General features: G+C 32.8%; 1 protein-coding gene across 2 annotated transcripts in view; it reads left to right on the top strand.

Annotated features, from left to right (window-relative positions):
* Window positions 1-14,299, top strand: part of LOC126776791 (ecdysone oxidase-like) — a 119,164-nt gene extending 104,865 nt beyond the window's left edge. The window contains exon 4 of one of the 2 annotated variants that reach the window (XR_007669979.1): window positions 14,277-14,299. The gene's annotated coding sequence lies outside the window, so the exon portion shown is untranslated. Of the gene's footprint in view, window positions 1-154; window positions 245-14,276 lie in introns of those variants that run through there. The other variant, XR_007669980.1, reaches the window with a different exon arrangement.
* Window positions 14,300-20,717: the final 6,418 nt, after the last annotated feature.

The raw sequence follows: 20,717 nt of genomic DNA on the forward strand, positions 1-20,717 counted from the left end.
TCAGTATAGATAATGTCTTCTGCACAGTTGGCTCGTGTAGCTTTATGCAAGCTTGTCTGGGTAGGTACCACCCACTTATCAGATATTCTATCACAACAGTACTTGGTATTGTTGTGTTCCGGTTTGAAGGGTGAAGGAGCCAGTGTAATTACAGGCACAAGGGACATAACATCTTAGTTCCCAAGGTTGGTGGCGCATTGGTGATGTAAGCGATGGTTAACATTTCTTACAATACCAATGTCTATGGGCGTTGGTGACTACTTACCATCAGGTGGCCCATATGCTCGTCTATCTTCTTATTCTATAAAAAAAAGGTCGAGAATCGGAGCCGCGGTCAATATCTGTCAAGGGGATTTCATGATAAAACAAAACTAATAACACTGAAAGAAAAGGGTAGAAAGAGCAATTTAAGCACTCTTGATTAACATCTCTAGGGCTATTCCGTATCAAACACTCAAACTCGGATCTCCAGCAGAAATCGGTCGTGACAAACGGAAAACGTCAGAAAGTGATATGCGACCATAATAATCGTAACATTTCAAACATCAAATTAGTATACCACCGTAAGTCAGCTGTCAATATTTCACAGGTGAGTAATGAAGTGAGTGTTAAATCCCGCGTATTGTACTAGAACGCTTAGTAATAACTTAATATTATTCACGATATACTCTTTTATTTATTAAAACAAAGATAGTTTGTTAAAAATCTGAAGCGGAAGTTATGAAATATTGATGGCGTAATGAAATTCTTATCGTGCCTCGTCGCAGATAGTAAAATATTATTTTTATCTGCATTAATGCGAAATCTGTGTATTGTGGTGTTCGGTTGATGGATCGGCTCCTCGGGTGTGCGCATAAGATGAAATGATGGAAGATGATGTATCGTTAGTATTGATTTATTCATATTTTTATTAAAAATATTTATCAAATTTCAAAATATATCAGGTATAAGATGGATTTTATCCAATATGAAAAAATCAGTCAGTTAGTATTCGTTGATTTTCATACTCTTATCCTTTCGATTGTCCACTTTTATATAACAAAACTCGCAATTTTCCTACTGCTGGACGAAGGTCAAGTTCTTTTTTTATGTTATTAATGACATAACATAAAAAAATATATGTTAATAAGTGACAACTTAAAAAAAAACAAATAAAATATAAATTATTCTATATATAACAAAATGAGCAACCAGATCAAACGTGATCATCCCCGTTGGCGCTGTTGAAAATATTAATCATTTCTTACATAACCAGTGTGCAACCAACCTTGGGAACTAAAATGTTATATCCCTTGTGCTTGTAGTTATATTGGCTCATCCTTCAAACGGGTACAAGAATACTAAGTATTGCTGTTTGGCGGTAGAGTATATGATAAATGAGTGGTACATGTTCAGAGGGGCTTCCACAAAACAATAAGAAACCAAAGATATATAAAAATATCTAACAGCTATGTTACATTTTTTTTTTAATTTACCTGTTACCTGTATGTTTAAAAAAACCTATAAATATTAACAGCATTTTCATATATCATATTCAGATAAATAAGGAGGTTGGAGTTTGAAATTACGCATCATTAAATTCGGAATTCTTTATAAAGTTTTCTCTCGTAATACACAAAAGGTCGAAATACCGCTAAGTATGTAACGAGTTACAAAACAAACGCCTTTAATCCCAAAAACCGACAAAATATATTTCAGACTGATGATTAACAGCTCTTCCCGCTTCGTTTTTATTCATTTTTGTTCATTCTATATTCATGTCGACGCTTGCCGAATGTATTCATAGAGTTTTCCCTTCGAAACTTCGTTGGAAATTTTTCAACAATTTCACTTGGAAAAACGGCTCGGATACATTGATTAAGTTAAAGCGGTGATCGTTTAAAACTTTTCAATTGTAGTTAATAATTATAATAACTGTAAAATTTGTTTTAATATTATTCAATTGGTCATTTATATGAATTATTCATAAAATAATATTTAAGCTGTTACTAGAGGTTAAACGTTTTATTTCTATTGTAATGTTTAAATAAAACATACATTAATAATTACCATTTAAAAAAATATTTCAATCCCACTATAGAACGGATTTATATGATATGTGTTTAATAAATAATAATTATAATAAAATAGTTAAATTATATTAATCATGGCAATAAAATACGTCGTGAATATATAAAACCGCTTTTGTTTTTCCTATGAACTCAGTTTAAGTATTTTCTGCTCTTTTGACACGGGGATGATGCAGACACGGCTAATCTGTTGATATTGACACGTCTACTGTGATAATTTGAGGGTTTTTAACTAATAAATGTTTCTTTAAAGAACATATGAAGCTTGTAACATTATCATACAAATGAATGATAATACTGAATTTACTAAAAGAGCCCTTGATAGTAGTCGTGGATATATTAAGCAAATTATTAGTACACTAATTGCCCGCCCATTTATCGCTTCAACAACAACGATGGCGGGAAATCGAACTACCTTTAATAAGAACTCTTAAGAAGGTTTACGCGGACTTAAGACTGCTAAATCCCCTTCTATTCAGTATTATACACTGTTCTGAGCTAAACTAAAAAGCAAAAGACAAGGGAATATTATCATAGTTGTAACACTTAAACAACACAAAAAAAAAACAACTAAACTTATAAACTAACTATTGTTAATGTAAATAATAAAACTTACTATTGTTAATGTAACAAAACAAAGTTTTAACTAGCTACTCGTCGCGGTAGCGTAAAATAAAGGTCATCATATAACGTTTGTACATATAACTATATTAATAATATCCTGGGAAATTTTTCACACACGGCCATCTGATCTCAAATTAAGCTTGTACAAAGCTTGTGCTATGAAAACCATACCACTGATATACTACATATACTACTTTTCTTTTGTAAATACATACTTATATAGATAGTTACACCCAGACTCAGGACAAACAGACATGTTCATGCACACAAATGTCTGTCCTGGGAGGGAATCGAACCCACAACCTTCGGCGTGAAAGGCAAGTGTTCTACCAACCACGCCAACCGGCTCGTCAAATTGCTTTATACATATGACTGTATTGCTTTATAAATATAATTGTATTGCTTTACGCGGCGCACGCTAATAAACCACCTAGTCGGTATGATTTTTTCTAAAATCTTTAACAATCATCGTCATATTTCTAATTTACGTAAAACAATAATTAATTATACACTTCCTTTCAGCACCTAGTCGGCCGGGCGTATGGGCTACCTCATGGTAAGTGGTCACCAACGAAAATATACATAGGCCCTGTAAGAAATATTACCCGTTCCTTACATCACCGATGTACCACCGACCTTGGAAACTAAGATGTTGTGTCCCTTGTGCCTGTAGTTACTCAGACAAATGTATTTCAAATAGTATTGGAATTCAAAGTGAATAAGAAATGTATAGAATTGAAGAACATACACATTTATATAATATTGGTATTTCTTCAATTCATTTCAATCAACTAAATATTTTTTCCATGTATTGTGCCCACACCCACATATTTGCCAACCGGTCTCCTCCTCAAACGTCTAGTTGAGATCGCTGCTAGTGAGGGGGCGAACGGTTGCTAATGTAACGATACATTTGATGATTTAATTTCTTAATTAATCTGAGTGCCATAAATAAATGAGATACAATGTTCAATCTACTCTTCAATAGAATTTATGTACCACTTAGATAATTGCTTATTTGTTTCTGCGTAGAACTCCGAATGGTTTTGTCTTATCTTATTCTTATTAATGATTTTTTTTTAACTGAAAGTAATAATTAATTAGTGGTTTATTATATACATAAAATTTGTACAAACATTTTTATAAAATACAAAATTAAAATAAAAAGAACAAAATACACATTACAAATTTAAAGCAAAAACACGCCGTCTAAAAGATTAATTAATTATTTAAACATTTAATAATATTTGTATATTATATAATCTTAGGTCTATATCATCTACTATAAACTCAGTATTACAACTATTTCAATAGACGATTATTGCAAATTTTCCAGAAATAATTACACACTTGCAAATCGTACATATACTGCAATCCCAGGCCAGTGGAGTTTGGAGTGTGGCGGAGCAAGTTTGAAATGTTTGAATTATTGAATTTACCGGGTCGGGGAAGTACGTCCCGCGGGCCAGCACTTGAGTAACAATATGCCAAAACTATATATAAAATTACAAATCTATCTGTACGATCATGTTTAAAGACTGACAATGACGATATATATGATATGATATGATCAGTTGAATATTTGGACAACGTAATTATTTGGATCAAATTTTAATATTGAAATTTATTAATACAAATTTAAATTTTAGATATATTTTAATTGTCTATTATAGAATGAACTCCTATCCAAAAAAAATAACAGTTTTTTATAGACCTACCAATGGGCAGTTCCATTCTCTCTCTATGATGAAGATTTGGAAGTTATTCTATCTCGCTCTTCAGGTGCGAGTCGTTGGACATACATATGTCAGAATTTTATTTAATAATATTCAAATATCCGTGCGTCTAGGTTAATTATTTTAATACCGTCAAAGAACACCTTTTTATATAAAATGAGTATAGGTATACTTTTAAAACTCAAGACTTGGTTTCTGTTACTTTTATCTGCTCTCGCGAAAGCTGAGTGGCGCGCGATTTATAAGATTAAGCTTGACAAAAAGATACTAAAATTGGATAAAATATTACATTTTCTCTTGAAAATTATTTTATTTTCATTGGCGGAGTCGAATCAGTAGATGATTGATATTGTTACATTCTATTTTTAAAGATTTATACTACAGTAAGATCAAGCATTCTAAATCTAAATAAATTCATATACAGTACATATAGTATTTATTAACTGCCTCGTTGGTCTAGTGGCTTGATATAAGGCCGCAGACCCGGAGGTCCTGGGTTGAATTCCCAGGTCGGGCCAATAAAAAGTTATTGGGTTTTTCTGTCAGAAAATTCTCAGTAGCAGCCCGGAGTGTGGAAGTTGGAAGTGTGTACACTCCCGTGCCTCGGAAAGCACGTAAAGCCGTTGGTCCTGCGCCTGAACTCTTTCCGGTCGTGTCGGATTGCCATCCCATCGGATTATGAGAGTTAGGGAATAGAGAGTGCACCTGTGTTTGCGCACACACTTGTGCACTATAATATCTCCTGCGTAGTTGGCTAATCTCTCTTGAGATTGGTCGCCGTGGCCGAAATCGGTCTGAAGGACATTATAGTATTTATTAGTATTTTTTATGATCTGTTTTACATTAACAGACGTCGATACCGTTCCACAGATTCCATGAAAGTCACATATGTACATGTACTTTTTCATGGAGGCTTTCGATCCACTTTGTTGGGGCTCGTCTTTTATATCGATCAATCAACCGTCAGGACGATTGGTATATACATATGTATATACACAGGCAGGATAATATCTGCCGGGTTTTGCTAGTAATATTCAAATATATTTTTCATATTGAATATATTTCAGTTCCTATACCATTTAATCCGATGGAGTTGAAACTTTGTACAGTTATTATATGGTGTTTAGTCAATCAACAGCCTTTCGCAGTCCACTGTTGAACATAGGCCTCTCCCAAGGAGCGCCAAAGCTACCGGTCCTCCGCTCTCCGCATCCAGTCAGTACCCGCCACCTTCTTAAGGTCATCGGTCCACCTGGTGCACTATTCTGCGTTTGCCGACTCCCTCCACTCTACTCTCGTCTGCTCCAACGGCCATTGGTCATACGACATACGTAACCAGCGCACTGCCTGCTAATTTTGCAAGCTATGTCGGTGACTCCGGTTCTTTTCCGGATAATCCCATTTCTGATCTTATCCTTCAAAGATACTCCGAGCATAGCTCGCTCCATAGCACGCTGAGCGACTTTGAATTTGTGGACTAGTCCCGCAGTTAGTGTCCACGTTTCGGCACCGTATGTTATGGCAGGTAAGACGGTGTATAGTAAATAAGGCGTATTACTAAATAAAAAAATATATGGATGGGAAGAAAGTGGATGTTATTACTTTTTTACCGAAAAATACTGTAAAAATAAGTAATACTGAGTTTCTTGTCGGTTCTTCTGTTTACATTCGGAACCGATAATAACCTTAAATTAAATTTAATTATGTAATAAAGATTCGAAAGTGCTCGCAAGAACCTACTTGAAAAAATTATATTTTGGTTTTTATTTACAAAAGGTAATGATGATTTACGTAAAGCTTACGAAAAATTTGAAGAGGCATTGCAATTAATGAATCAAAATCAATCAAATGTTGAATTTGCTTTTGACATAGAATCGAATTGACTCAGGCATATTAAAAGATAAATTTAAATTATATAAATGCAAAAAATACGCAAATGCTTAGTTTAATTAAGCTGCTTATTTGTTTATTTTATGTTGTGATATTGGGAATATATGCTTAGCGAAAGTTTTGTATATCTGTAATTGGTTTATATATCAAATCTTATTCAATTTTATATAATATATATACTGTTAATATATATTTAAGCAACCCTTATGATTTTATGAATATACATGAATATTAACTTAATGGCATAATCTAGAATACATTTCTCTTTCTGGCACCAGATGGGGTCGTATGTACTGCTGATTTAGCTGTCAAGCGTCATTGCAATCTTCATTATCAGCGAGCACCTTGAATCATTGCTGTGTTTTCTTCAACATATAGTAACTGTTTTGTTGCAATGTAAAACAGTAATAATTAAATGATACATAAAAATGTCGTTGTTTATTATTCAATGCAATGTACAATTGCATTACATTTTTAAAATAAAGACAAATGAAATAGATAAATACGTATTGAGTTTCGTTTGCCTGTTTTCTCTTCCGAAGCATTTGTGGTTTTTCCTTTGTCTATCAATAAGTAAGTGTAATGTTTTAATATTGAAATTTAATTCGAATCGAATCTCTTAAACAATCAATTGAATATTTCAAAAATTAATCAAACATGATAATTTTAAATGAAGACAAGCAGAAATTGTCCCAAGGAACGAGTAGCGAGATAGTGTGAAAATGTAAAAAAAAGACAAAAAATGAGCCTTGAGTCCCGAGTGAATCCGACGGGCGGGAATGAAAATTGGATTTGCGTCTGATTGGATTTTTATTTACTTAAGACAAGAAAAATTCGTTCTCGCGAGTCCACGGCGACGTCTTTATAAATGATTTAGAGATTCGTTCCGGCGTTTCGTTGATTAACGAGCGGGTTATAGATTGGATTGTATCTTTTTAAAGACTCATCTCCTAAAATAGTTCTCGAACTATTCTCACATCATAATAAAAATATCATGTAATACAATTATTTTAAAACATATTTCTATAATGATGTAGTTTTATGTTCATTCCTATATTCATTTGGAGAAGTGGAATAAACAGATAAATGTTGGAAGTATTCTAGTACAAGATTCATCACAATTCACAAGGTCATGATTTGAATAATACTTTTGAGGATTTGTATATATTTATTCGTCTATGTAAATAGTTCTTATGCAAGTTAATGTATTAATTTGCTTTATTTACTTATATTTAATTTCTTTTTTTGTAACAGTGAAAATAGAAATAGAAAAATGACATACCCGTTTCTGTATGTGTGAAATAAAATAATCAAACATTTTCATTTATTATATATACATATAAAATTGACAGAACAAATCAGTTTTATTAATTTATTACAAAGTCACACTGGCTGTCTGTACCGTCTTCGTAGAGGTGAAATAATTATTTTATTTTATTCAAAACACATGCGAATTATAATTTTATGCTGTATATGCTAAAGTTGTAAGTACTTATTTTATTCATCTGAAAAATTGGTTTGCTAGTAGAAATTAGCCATCGAACATAGGGCTCTTCCATGACTGTTTTAGTAAGTACTTACTAATAATTCGTATATGAGCACTAGCCAAGTCAGACCTTAGGTCTAAGTTATAAGAAGAAATGATATTTTAATTTGTTATGAAATATTTTATGTTGTTATAAATAAATTTCAGGACTGACCATTGAACCTGGCAACAATTTAGATCTCACTTCTTTTGTCGTTGAAGTCAACAAACAAGGCATATATATTATTGAGCTTGGCTCTCATTTCACACTTATGTTTTGATAAGTAGACATATTCAGAATAATTATACATAATACCCTATTGGATTCTGTCCAACTATTTAAGCGTAACTACAAAACAAACACACAAACATATAATGTATATTAAATGAATACTAGCAAGATATAAAAATATTGAAATAAATAATTGGATCATATTTAATACATGAAAAGTTCGATTCATTTAATAATATATTTTTAAATTCTCATAAATATCTATGACAGATATTCCGACGGCGAAGATTTTCAACTTTTCAATACATATTTAAATAACAATAGCTGACCGGGCGCGGGGAGTGAAATCGTTTTATATCTAAGGACACGGATATAATAATAATGGAATGGTCGAATTATTCAATAGATATTTATTTACAAATACTACGGTAGAGACTTCATATTTTTTTGTTTTATAGAATAGGAAGGCGGACGAGCATATGGACCTGATGGTAAGTGGTCACCAACGCCCATAGACATTGGCATTGTAAGAAATGTTAGCCATTTGCTGTAGAATATCTGATAAGTGGGTGGTACCTACCCAGACGAGCTTGCACAAAGTTCTACTCCCAGTAAAATGTGTATATTTACGGATTCGTTTTTTTTAGCAGAGTTATTGCGTTAATGTATGGATGAACTTGATTGGAGGACTAAACGAACTGCGAGTAACTGCTGACTGCGGAAAGAAAACAATTATTGTATGAACCCATAGTTTTTTAGAGTAATAATACTTATATATTATACTTAAACATTATTATACAATTATCAAGACCAGCGATCTCTTTATCCATACTGTAATAATATGATGACGATGACGTTTTCCTACCGACCGATTTCGGCTACGGCGGCCAAACTCAAGAGAGATTAGCGTAGAATATATTTTAGTGCACAAATACAGATGCACTCTCTATTCCCTCACTCTCATAATCCATTGGGACGTGAATCCGACACTACCTGAGTAAGTTCAGGACCAACGACTTTACGAGCTTTCCGAGGCACAGGAGTTAACTCACTCCCAACTTTCTGCAGAAACATTAACAGGCTGATACGTTACTTTTCCTTTTTACAAATAACTTGGACTAGTTATTAATTATTTTGCAAAAGTACAAATTGTCATTGTCATTTATTTATTAAAAAATATTTCTTTGCAAATTTTGAAATATCTCGAGTACCCAGAAGTTTTGAGAAAAATATTTCTAATGGTACCAGAAAAATATTAAAGAATGATATACGTCCAGTGGAAATATATCTGTGTCGTCTCACCATAAGCCACGACGGAATGAGAATCCATTTTGGGTTATTTATTGAGTGCCGCAAAATATTTATCTGCGTCGATAATGCCGCGTACGCCGGAAATGAAATCGGCCTTCTTACTAAGCAATTTTTTTATCGAATTGATAAATTATTTCTATGAATAATATGATGAATATTGATCGAACTAAACGAATAACATTCATTTAAGTATTTTTATTTAAAAAAATACCTACTCCTCTTTTGCTAAGGCTTGGAGCTTACTCCAACACGCCCCAATGCTATGGGTTGGTGGATGTGGAAGATTTATCCGATACATAACCTGCATGTATCAGATAAATCTTACGATATTTTTATTCATCGTTGAAATTATGCACATGAAAATTCAATAGTGCTTGTCCGGACTGGAATCCGCGATCTTCAGTTAAGATTTGCGTTTTCTAACCAATGGAATTAGTAATGAACATGCATAATTAATATATAAAGTTTTATTTAATGACCCAAAATAATAGAAATTTTTTATAACAGAAGCAAAGGAAATGCCTATAAGGTCTTCGAAAAAAAAAAGGAATACATCGTCAATTTTTTTTTATCTAAAAATAAAATAATATTTTTAACTAAGCTGCGCTTAGTAGAAAAGCTTTTGATATATTTAAACCCAACGAGAGCATGATATAGATTCCATATCGGCATTCAGCAGGAAATTAATTCGCTATCTATCGCCTATAAAGAGCTTTTATGTTGAACACTATCATTTGATTACTAAATTTCAAAACCTAGTGAAAAACTGTCATTTACGACTTTATTGTAAAATCGTCTTGTAATAAATAAAAAAAACTGTTGGGTTCAAGTTCGTTTACGAATTATCTCATTATTTCAGTTGTCCTTTTATTTTTGAAAATGTATCGTAGTGTCGTATGTATTTTATTAAGGAAACTCTATTTTTTATTACACTTATTTCATAGAGTGATACTAATTTCTGTTTTATAATCAATATAAACTTATGTTAATGTATCTATTTTGACTTTAAAATAGACTAATAGAAACAACAATATCCATTTTCGATTTATCTCAAATAATTCCTTTTACTAGGTTATTAAGTTGATCAGACGCATTGTTTGTTACAGGGAAATGCGATTAGGATTTTTACTCTTTTATTAAAAAGGTGAATATTCTACTTTAATTTTAAAAATGGGTTATAATAAAGCATTTTAATTCAAGTAAATACACATAGCCCTTTTCAACTACGATAGACACTACTACCAAACCGAAGTCTTTAATTATTTCATTAATAAGAAGAAGCATGGCATCAGACTTCACCAGCTTCAAGAGGAGTAAGCAAAATTAACAACTTTGACATTTAATTGACTCGATATAATTGGTCGAGTCGTAATTATCTATAATATACTACTACACACAATGGATTTGCGAAAAAAATGCTTTTTTAATTTATTACAGTACAGTACAGTAACAGCCTGTTATGCCCCACTGGTGGGCTAAGACCTTTTCTCCCTTTTGAGGAGAAGTTTTGGAGCTTATTCCACCACGTTGCTCCAATGCGGGTTGGTAGAATACACATGTTGCAGAATTTCAATGAAATCAGACACATGCAGGTTCCCTCACGATGTTTTACTTCACCGTCAAGCACGAGATGAATTATAAACACAAATTAAGCACATGAAAATTCAGTGGTGCTTGCTTAAACCCACGATCTTCGGTTCCCACTAGACCATCTCAACTCATCAATTTATTATTGGGAGTAAAATTTAAGTAGATATAAGTAATGTGAAATAGTGTTGTAAAAAAAGTAACAGCCTGTAAATGTCCCACTGCTGGGCTAAGGCCTCCTCTCCCTATTTGAGGAGAAGGTTTGGAGCTTATTCCACCACGCTGCTCCAATGCGGGTTGGTGGAATACACATGTGGCAGAATTTCGATGAAATTAGACACATGCAGGTTTCCTCACGATGTTTTCCTTCACCGAAAAGCACGAGATGAATTATAAACAGAAATTAAGCACATGAAAATTCAGAGGTGCTTGCCCGGGTTTGAACTAGATCATCGGTTAAGATTCACGCGTTCTTACCACTGGGCCATCTCGACTTAGTGTTGTGTTATATATAAAATTACATTAATCAAGAACTGTTTATAGTACATAACATAGCAGAGTAGCAAATCGCATGGAATATGTTAATCTAAGATTTGCTTATACTATTATTTGCTATCTATAGGTTACTTTAAGCCAAGGTTTCTTTTAATAAAAGCTTGTACCAAGCCGTGCCAGCATTTGAAATATTATTTCAATAACAACAATTAATATGTAATATTTATATTTTAATATATCTTAAGACATAAACATATTTGTCATTTATATTTATTATAAAAGTAAAGTGGATAACTGAAATGCATGTTTTAAGTTTAAACATTATAATATATTTCAACATTGTTTAAGAAAGAATAATTTTCTACCAGTTAAAAAACATAGCCCAATGCAACTTGTCCTTTATATTTTGACAATTGTCATCGTTACTATAAAATTAAAAAAATAAGAAACATACATTAGTATGTATAATAATCGTAACTGGTACGGTCTGGCACCAATTTTCATAGTTACACAGATGTGCGTTAGAATATGAGTTTTATTACTTTTATAATAAATACTATAAATATATTCGTTATTCAAATTTTAATAAATTAAATATTTTGAAAGTGACTATATAAGTTATTTTCTTAAATATGATACGAAATTACGAACAAAGGCAAAAGGTATTCATTCTAATGTATATAATAAGTTAATGCTTTCAAACAGAATATCTAATATCCTACACCAACCAATAATGGCATTAAACTGTTCAATACATGCAGTTTGTAGGTAATAGATAGCGGTTTCATTTCCGGACGCCCGACTGGACATGTAACGTATGTAATCTGATTACATGGAGTTACTACGTATTAAATTTATCAAGATTGCTTGTATATTGATTATTTTTTAATTATATGGCATGGGTAGGTGGACTGGAAAATGTAGCACCTGCCTTAGCACCTGGCGTAGCACCTTAAGTGGTCACCGCCGTCCATAAAAAAAATATTAATCATTCCTTACATTGCCAATGCGCCACCAACCTTGGGAATGAAAGCGTTATGTCCCTTGTGTCTGTAGTTACATTGGCTCACTCACCATTCAAACCGAAACGCAAGTATGCTGAATATTGCGGCTTAGCGGTTAAATATCTAATGAGTGGGTGGTACCTACCCAGACAGGCTTGCACAAAGCCCTACCACCTATTGTTCAGGGTATCCGAGAAAAATGACGGCTCTTTCATCCGTCTTATGTTTATGTTTGTTACTCAATCACACAAAAACGGACGTACGTACGGATATTAAATTTAGCACAAAAATATTAAGTAGCCAGGATTGATACATATGATATTTTGATACCAGTAATGGCGCGGTTTATTAACTGTTATCTTTCAATGTTAATACTCTACGATACTATCCTACTAGTAATAGAGACTAACTTCTATCCGGGACGTCGTTTAAAGAATTTTTTTTTATTAAGAAATAAAAAAAAATGGAAAAATAATGCACTGGTCTGCACAGTATGTCTCAAAAATCATGGCAAAATGGGAAGAGTGAGGTCATAGCATGCGAGCCGGAGCTCTCCTCAGGGTATATCTAGCCACTAGACCAACGAGACAGTCCAATTGTATTGTGAATGATTCGAATCGATTAATCGAACGAAAAAGTTTTATAATAATGTTTTCATTAGTTTACAAAGTTACAATTTCTTAACAGAACAAAAAAGTAATTACTTTGTTATTATAGCTACAATAGATTTAATTTCTAAAAAAAACACTTAATTAAAACAAGACTTTAAAATATAAAACATTTAGATTAATAGCGTACATGAAAAGCAATTTTTATCCAATCTAATCTCTTTAGCTTGTTAGCGAATGAAATATAACAGTGTTGGGAGAAAATTGAACCAGCGGTTTGAAAGTGGCTCTTAAATTAAGCCACTGATTAAACATGGTCAGTCGACTAAGACCGATTGAAAGGTTGATAGCTTGAGGATATGGCTTATGTATTTGTATGTATAATAATGTTATGTTAGAATATAAAATATTTACAATTAATATATTAATTATGAATGTGTTCGTTGGATAAATAAATATGCAATCGTTATGGTTTTTGATTATTTGAGTGCTGAAATGGCTCAGTGGATAGAACATATAGATTTTGCCGAAACAGATCAAGTGTTCTAATATGGACAAACATTATTAAGTTTTCTTTTGTTATATTGTCTTTATATATATATAGTTATTTTTATAGTATGACTGCCTCGTTGGTCTAGTGGCTTGATATAAGGCCGCAGACCCGGAGGTCCTGAGTTCAATTCCTAGGTCGGGCCAATAAAAAGTTATTGGGTTCTTCTGTCAGAAAAATTCTCAGTAGCAGCCCGGAGTCTGGAAGTTGGAAGTGTGTACACTCCCGTGCCTCGGAAAGCACGTAAAGCCGTTGGTCCTGCGCCTGAACTCTTTCTGGTCGTGTCGGATTGCCGTCCCATCGGATTATGAGAGTTAAGGAATAGAGAGTTAGCATCTGTGTTTGCGCACTATAATATCTCCTGCGTAGTTGGCTAATCTCTCTTGGAGTGGCCGCCGTGGCCGAAATCGGTCTGGAGGACATTGTTTTTATAATTTCATGTCTTATTGTATATTATAATAGTTACTGCTTCTTTCATTCCTACTTGTATATGTACGTTCTGCCAATTTACTGTACTGGTGGTAGGGCTTTGTGCAAGCTCGTCTGGGTTGGTACCACCCACTAATCAGATATTCTACTGTAAACAGTAGTACTTGGTATTGTTGTGTTCCGGTTTGAAGGATGAGTGAGCCAGTTTAATTACAGGCACAAGGGACATAACATCTTATTTCCTAAGGTTGATGGCGCACTTATTTCTTACAATGCCAATGTCTGTGGCCGTTGGTGACCACTTACAATCAGGTCCATATGCTCGTCCGCCTACCTTTAATATAAAAAAAAGGTTAATATAAATATATTTAAATAAACTAAAGTCAAATTCCTTTTCAAATTAAGAATACGTTCTAAAAAAACAGACAACCTTTTAAACGGTATTTTAGTTGCCATGTTCATAGACAGAGCTAATGGATAGTAGAGTTGACAAGAACAACATGAAGTAACTTAAACTCATTTTGCTAAGAGGGCAAGGTTCCGGTTAACTGTTTCGGACTTACTAAGATATAATTTCGTTATATAAATGGATCCAATGTCTTGTTTATGCATGCGGATCTTGTCTGCGACGTTACATAAGCAAATGCAATTTGATTATTGATTATTATTCTGTCATTTATATGTAGTTTAGTAATTGGTATTTGAAGCTAATATTTAAGACTAATATTTCAAATCTTCTACAATATTATATATATAGTACTAATAGTAAGCCGAGATGGCCTAGTGGTTAGAACGCGTCAATCTTAACCGAATCGTGGGTTCAAACCGGGGCAAGCACCGCTGAATTTTCATGTGTTTAATTTGTGATTATAATTCATCTCGTGCTTGACGGTGAAGGAAAACATCGTGAGGAAACCTGCATGTGTCTGATTTCATTGAAATTTTGCCACATATGTATTCTACCAATCCGCATTGGAGCAGCGTTGTGGAATAAGCTCCAAAACTTCTCCTCAAAAGGGAGAAAAGGTCTTAGCCCACCAGTGGGACATTAACAGGCTGTTACTGTATAGTACTAATAAAGGAAGAAATGGTTTTTTTTTGTAATGTTTAACTGAAAAAACTACTAAATCAATTTATATAAAATATATGACAAAAGAAACAGCGGAGGTTTTAGAATATAATATTTTTATATAAGTAGCTGTTCTTTGCAGTTCCACTTAACACTAACGCGACAAGCGTGTATTTAAAAATAAGTAAACAATATTTTCATACTTGTTTTCTGTGTTTTTTTTATAAATTGACGGAGATAATATATTATTGAATATTTTTTGAACATTTGAAACGTGATATATATGTGGAACGAATTTGTGTAATTAAAAACAACGACATAGGTTGTGATAAGGGCTGAAAGGTATACTATTTAGTAAAATTAAGATATTAATTTGTTAAATACGAATTAAGCAATTTAGCTAAAAAATCATTCAACAAGGAGTTCTCGCGCAATGGATTCATGGGTGCTGGGTTGTAGTATTTATCAATTTTAAAAATCAATTGATTTCAAAATGGGACTGATATTAATTGTGATGTTCTATACGAATAAGAAAGCTTAGAGTGTAACATACATTATGGGTTAAATAAATACTTAGTTGATATCTTGTACAGATCCACTAAATACCTACTATAATAATTAAAAATGTTTAAAAAAATTAACAAAATTCCAGTTTAAAAAAAAAAAAAATTAGACTTTTAGTTCTCTTCGTAGAATGTGTATAGACATAAACTTCTTTGTGGTAGGGCTTTGTGCAAGCTCGTCTGGGTAAATACCACCCGCTCATCAGCTAATATACCATCAAACAGCAATACATACTTACGTAGTATTGTTGTGTTCCGGTTGGTGAGTGAGCCATCATTTTAGTTCCCAAGATTAGTGGTGCATTGGCGATGTGAGGAGTGGTTAATATTTGTTACGGCGCCAATGATTATGGGTGGTGGTGACCACCTATCATCAGGTGACCCATTATATAAAAATGCAGATATATATATTTAATGGAATCTACGTAACTTTATACACTTCGGCTTACTATAAATATTCAGAACAACAGATGATTATGAAAAGGCATAAAATATGTATTATTTTTTATTCAACAGTAAAAATAACTTTTTAAAATCAAGTCACATTTCTGAGTTTTACAGCGCCCCTTTTATTTAAAACTCAAAGATAACATTTGCCCTCAACGCAAATGTATGGCGCCGACACGTGAATAACTGTATGTGACGTTATCTAGGTTTCATAAAATGCCTGTGTTTTAGCGTAAATAAAAAAACGTCTCTAACATTTCATACGCCGGCTCACTGTGTACTAGGTCACAAATATCTCATAGTGGTTTATTGTTAGTTTATTCCCATTGTTTAACGCGGAACGTCATCAGTGTTATAATGAACAGTTATGTGAATATGCTTACTTCCCTGTTCAACTAAATAAAAAAATATATACGTCATTTTACAAAAATAGATTACATATAAATTTACGTAGTGTAAATTCTATTAAAAAGATCGATACTCAGTTGTTACTCTTTTCCGACATTAAATGACAGATATTTTAAAATATGTGCACCATAATATTGTTTGAATTTATTTATAAGCTGGCAATATTGAATATTAAAGATGGCGGGGATTGATCAGCTGAGATTGTTTTCCTAGCTCGATAGTAATTGACTTAAGTGTGGTACTTAAAGGAATAAAGAGTTGCAATTGCTTATGAAAGTTTAGAAATTAAGCATATAGTTTTCATTTTTATAACTGAAGTATAATAAAACATTTGAAGAAATCACAATATTTTTTTTTTCTGAGAAATGATAAATATTGTCAATTTATTGTGTAAGTAACATTTGTCGAGTTAAAATATTACTAAAAAGTGATCGCATCGCTTACTATAATAAAATCTTAATGATTTTTAATTAATTTTTATTTTATTTTAAAATAAAACAATAAAATGTGTATAAAAAAATGTTGACTAATGTCATCATTTTTATCAATTTACTTCAGCTTATGTTTTTACAGCTAACGATATAACGGGCGTACATTTTTCTCATGAAGGTACGCCCTAACGAGCATGTAATTGCTAGTAATGAGAGAAATTGATGAAGAATTCGGCTTTATTTTACGTAATAGTACTGTTTTCATCGGTCTTTAAATATTTTTAGCAAACTATTTTTATAAAATAAGTACTTTTATGAAACTTTATTATGATATATGCTCTATAAATTATATAGTGTGAACCAACCACCAAGTAAAATGGATGAATTATAAGCACAGGGGTGCTTGTCAGGGTTTAAACCCACGATCATTAAGATTCACGCGTTCTAACCATTGGACAGGCTTATTAAAAAAATACGTTTAGATTTCAAGTCATATAATATCTCTGATAAAATTAGTTGGTATTTGTATGAATGTCAAAACAGTGTACATTCCACTGCCGAAGCCTTATTATAGAGGGATATCTGTGCCGTAACGCTACGTGCGCTAATTAATGAATATCTCTATATATAGCTAAGTTTCCTCTGATACCTACAAATATCAATAGAAGGATTACTTCGTACTACTATTGAATATTCCGAATACTATTGAGTATTCGCTTTGTATCAATATTATCAGTGATTAATGTTCTTATTTGTCTGGAATAGGTTTTTGCTATAGTGACGGAAAATTGTATATAATCTTATTTGATTATCTTAAAGCTAAAGAAATAAATATTTTTATTCATGTTAATATGCAAACTATATATTATAAATGCAGATATATTATAATAATAATAATAATATCCTGGGAAATTTTTCACACACGGCCATCTGATCCCAAATTAAGCTTGTACAAAGCTTGTGCTATGGAAACCAGGCAACTGATATACTACATATATTACTTTTACTTTTGTAAATACATACTTGTATAGATAATTACACCCAGACTCAGGACAAACATACATGTTCATGCACACAAATGTCTGTCCTGGGTGGGAATCGAACCCACAACCTTCGGCGTGAAAGGCAAGTGTTCTACCAACCACGCCAACCGGCTCAAAATTTATATATTTATAGTAAGATAACTTAGTGTCTTTTGCGTGCATGACGTAACTTAAGTTACTAACTTCATTCAATGTAAAACAACAGCCTCCTCCTGAAGAGATAGTTTTGTTGTTAGTTCAATATATATATATTTGTTGATAGTTCAATGCGAATGGGCGATAAAAATAAATTCATCCATATCATGATAATGCATGCATTTTATACACTAGATTAATTTCCGTACCGGCCACGGTCAAGTTTAAAAAAAAGCTTGATTTATAAATGAAGTTAAACTCTAGTTAATACTTATACTCAAGTTAATTTTCAAGTAATATATCGAGTAAATGAATTAAGAAAGTTCAAACCGAGTTTACAAGCGATAGGAAATAACTAACCGAGAAATTCACATCAACTTTTAGTAGTTTAAAGTTTAACGATCACAATTTATAGAAATTATGTTCGACATTTAACCGTTTACCACCTAGTAAGGTTTTGTGCAAGCCCGTCTGGGTAGGTGCCACCCACTCTTCAGATATTCTGCTATCAAACAGCAATAATTAGTATTTTAGTGCTCCAGTTTGAAGGGTGAGTGAGCCAGTTTAATTACAAGCTCCAGTGAGATAACATCTTTGTTATAAAAGATTGGTGGCACATTGATGATATAAGAAATGGTTAATATTTCTTACATCGACGAGCTGGTTGGCGTAGTTGGTAGATACTTGCCTTTCACGCCGAAGGTTGTGGGTTCGATTCCCACCCAGGACAGACATTTGTGTGCATGAACAAGTCTGTTTGTCCTGAGTTTGGGTGTAATTATCTATATAAGTATGTATTTACAAAAGAAAAGTAGTATATGTAGTATGTCAGTTGTCTGGTTTCCATAGCACAAGCTTTGTATAAGCTTAATTTGGGATCAGATGGCTGTGTGTGAAAAATGTCCCAGGATACTGTTACATGTGGCACATCAACATGGTGAAATTTTCCCCAAACCTTCTTCTCAATAAAAAGGACACCTTGGTTTAACATAATTTATACTTTTTAATTTTTTACAATTTTGTACCGAAAATTGATATATGTTTATGTATGTATTTCGATTAATATAAATATATGTTATATATGTACGTATATGTAACATTTGATTAGAAATCTTTGTACTATTCAGTTCTTTTTAAATTATATATACATAGCTAATATTTTGTCTTCCAGTTCACGTATTACAAAATATCTATGACGGACTTTTATGAAACACTGCATGAATACCGAAGAAGGAGGACTTGAGAAATGTTTCCAGTTAAGGGCCTGAACTGTATTTTAATATGAGTCGTTCAATTCAGCGCAGTTTTATATCAGTTTTAAATATACTGTACAATTATTGACAACATTCTTAAATATATAATTAATCATTAATTAAAAAATGTAATCAGTTATACAATTCTGTGTCTTCTTCTATCTAATGGCATATCAATAATGACAGAAAGAACGAAATCAGTGTTAACTTAACAGCCGCTAAGCAACGTTTATAAGTAAGGTCGTAAAGAGTCATGTCCTTCATGCCCGTAATGACACTGTCTAGTTTAGTTGTTAAGCTGGAATATAGAAGTAAAAAATATTGATGTATAACGAAAGATTGATTATGTGGTACTCACAATAAGGTCCTCCAGACCGATTTCGGCCACGGCGGCCAATCACAAGAGAGATTAGCCAACTGCGCAGGTCATATTATAGTGGACAAGTGTGTGCGCAAACAGAAGTGCACTCTCTATTCCCTAACTCTCATAATCCGATGGGGCGGCAATCCGACAAGACCGGAAAGAGTTTAGGCGCATGACCAACGGCTTTACGTGCTTTCCGAGGCACAGGAATGTACACACTTCCGCCTTACATACTCCGAACTGTCGAAAATACTATTAAGTATGAAAAACCCAATAACTTTTTATTGGCCAGACCCGGGATTTGAACCCAGGACAGCCGGGTCTGCGGCCTTACATCTAGCCACTAGACCAACGAGGTAGTTAGTACTTACAATAGCTGTCCTATAAACAGTCATTTGTCATGTAGAAACACACCACAGTCTTATGTTTTAAAACTAAATATTTCAAATGACTTTACATGATTTACATTTTGAATGACGTAAAGGCTGTGACGTAAAAAAGTTAAGACTTTTTGCGTTAAGACGCATCAGAATCTTTGTTCACCCGAAAATAATATGAGACTACCTGAGACATGACCATAGCTGCTACTTAGCTATGGTCATCCCTGGTCATACTAATCAGAAGTAATCTCGTGACCACGAAATGTATGATCGCGGTTAAAACCCAAAATTGTGTGAAATCGAAAAACTGTCTACTATTAATATTCGTACGATTCGAACTAAACAAAAATAAAACAAATCTATCACAAACAAACAAAAATATCCCAATTATTTCGGTGTAATTATTGAAATAGTTCTTTCAATGGACTTAAAAGAAGCCTGTTTCATTGAGGTTTACTTTGATTGATTGTTAAAGGCGACTTCAGTAAAGCCTTTCGGACTTTTCACTTATCAAAGAATATAAAAAAAATTTTTTAAATTAAAATATTTTAATTATTTCTTTGA

Source organism: Nymphalis io, chromosome 21 (genome assembly GCF_905147045.1).
Source record: "Nymphalis io chromosome 21, ilAglIoxx1.1, whole genome shotgun sequence".
NCBI classification, from domain to species: domain Eukaryota; kingdom Metazoa; phylum Arthropoda; class Insecta; order Lepidoptera; family Nymphalidae; genus Nymphalis; species Nymphalis io.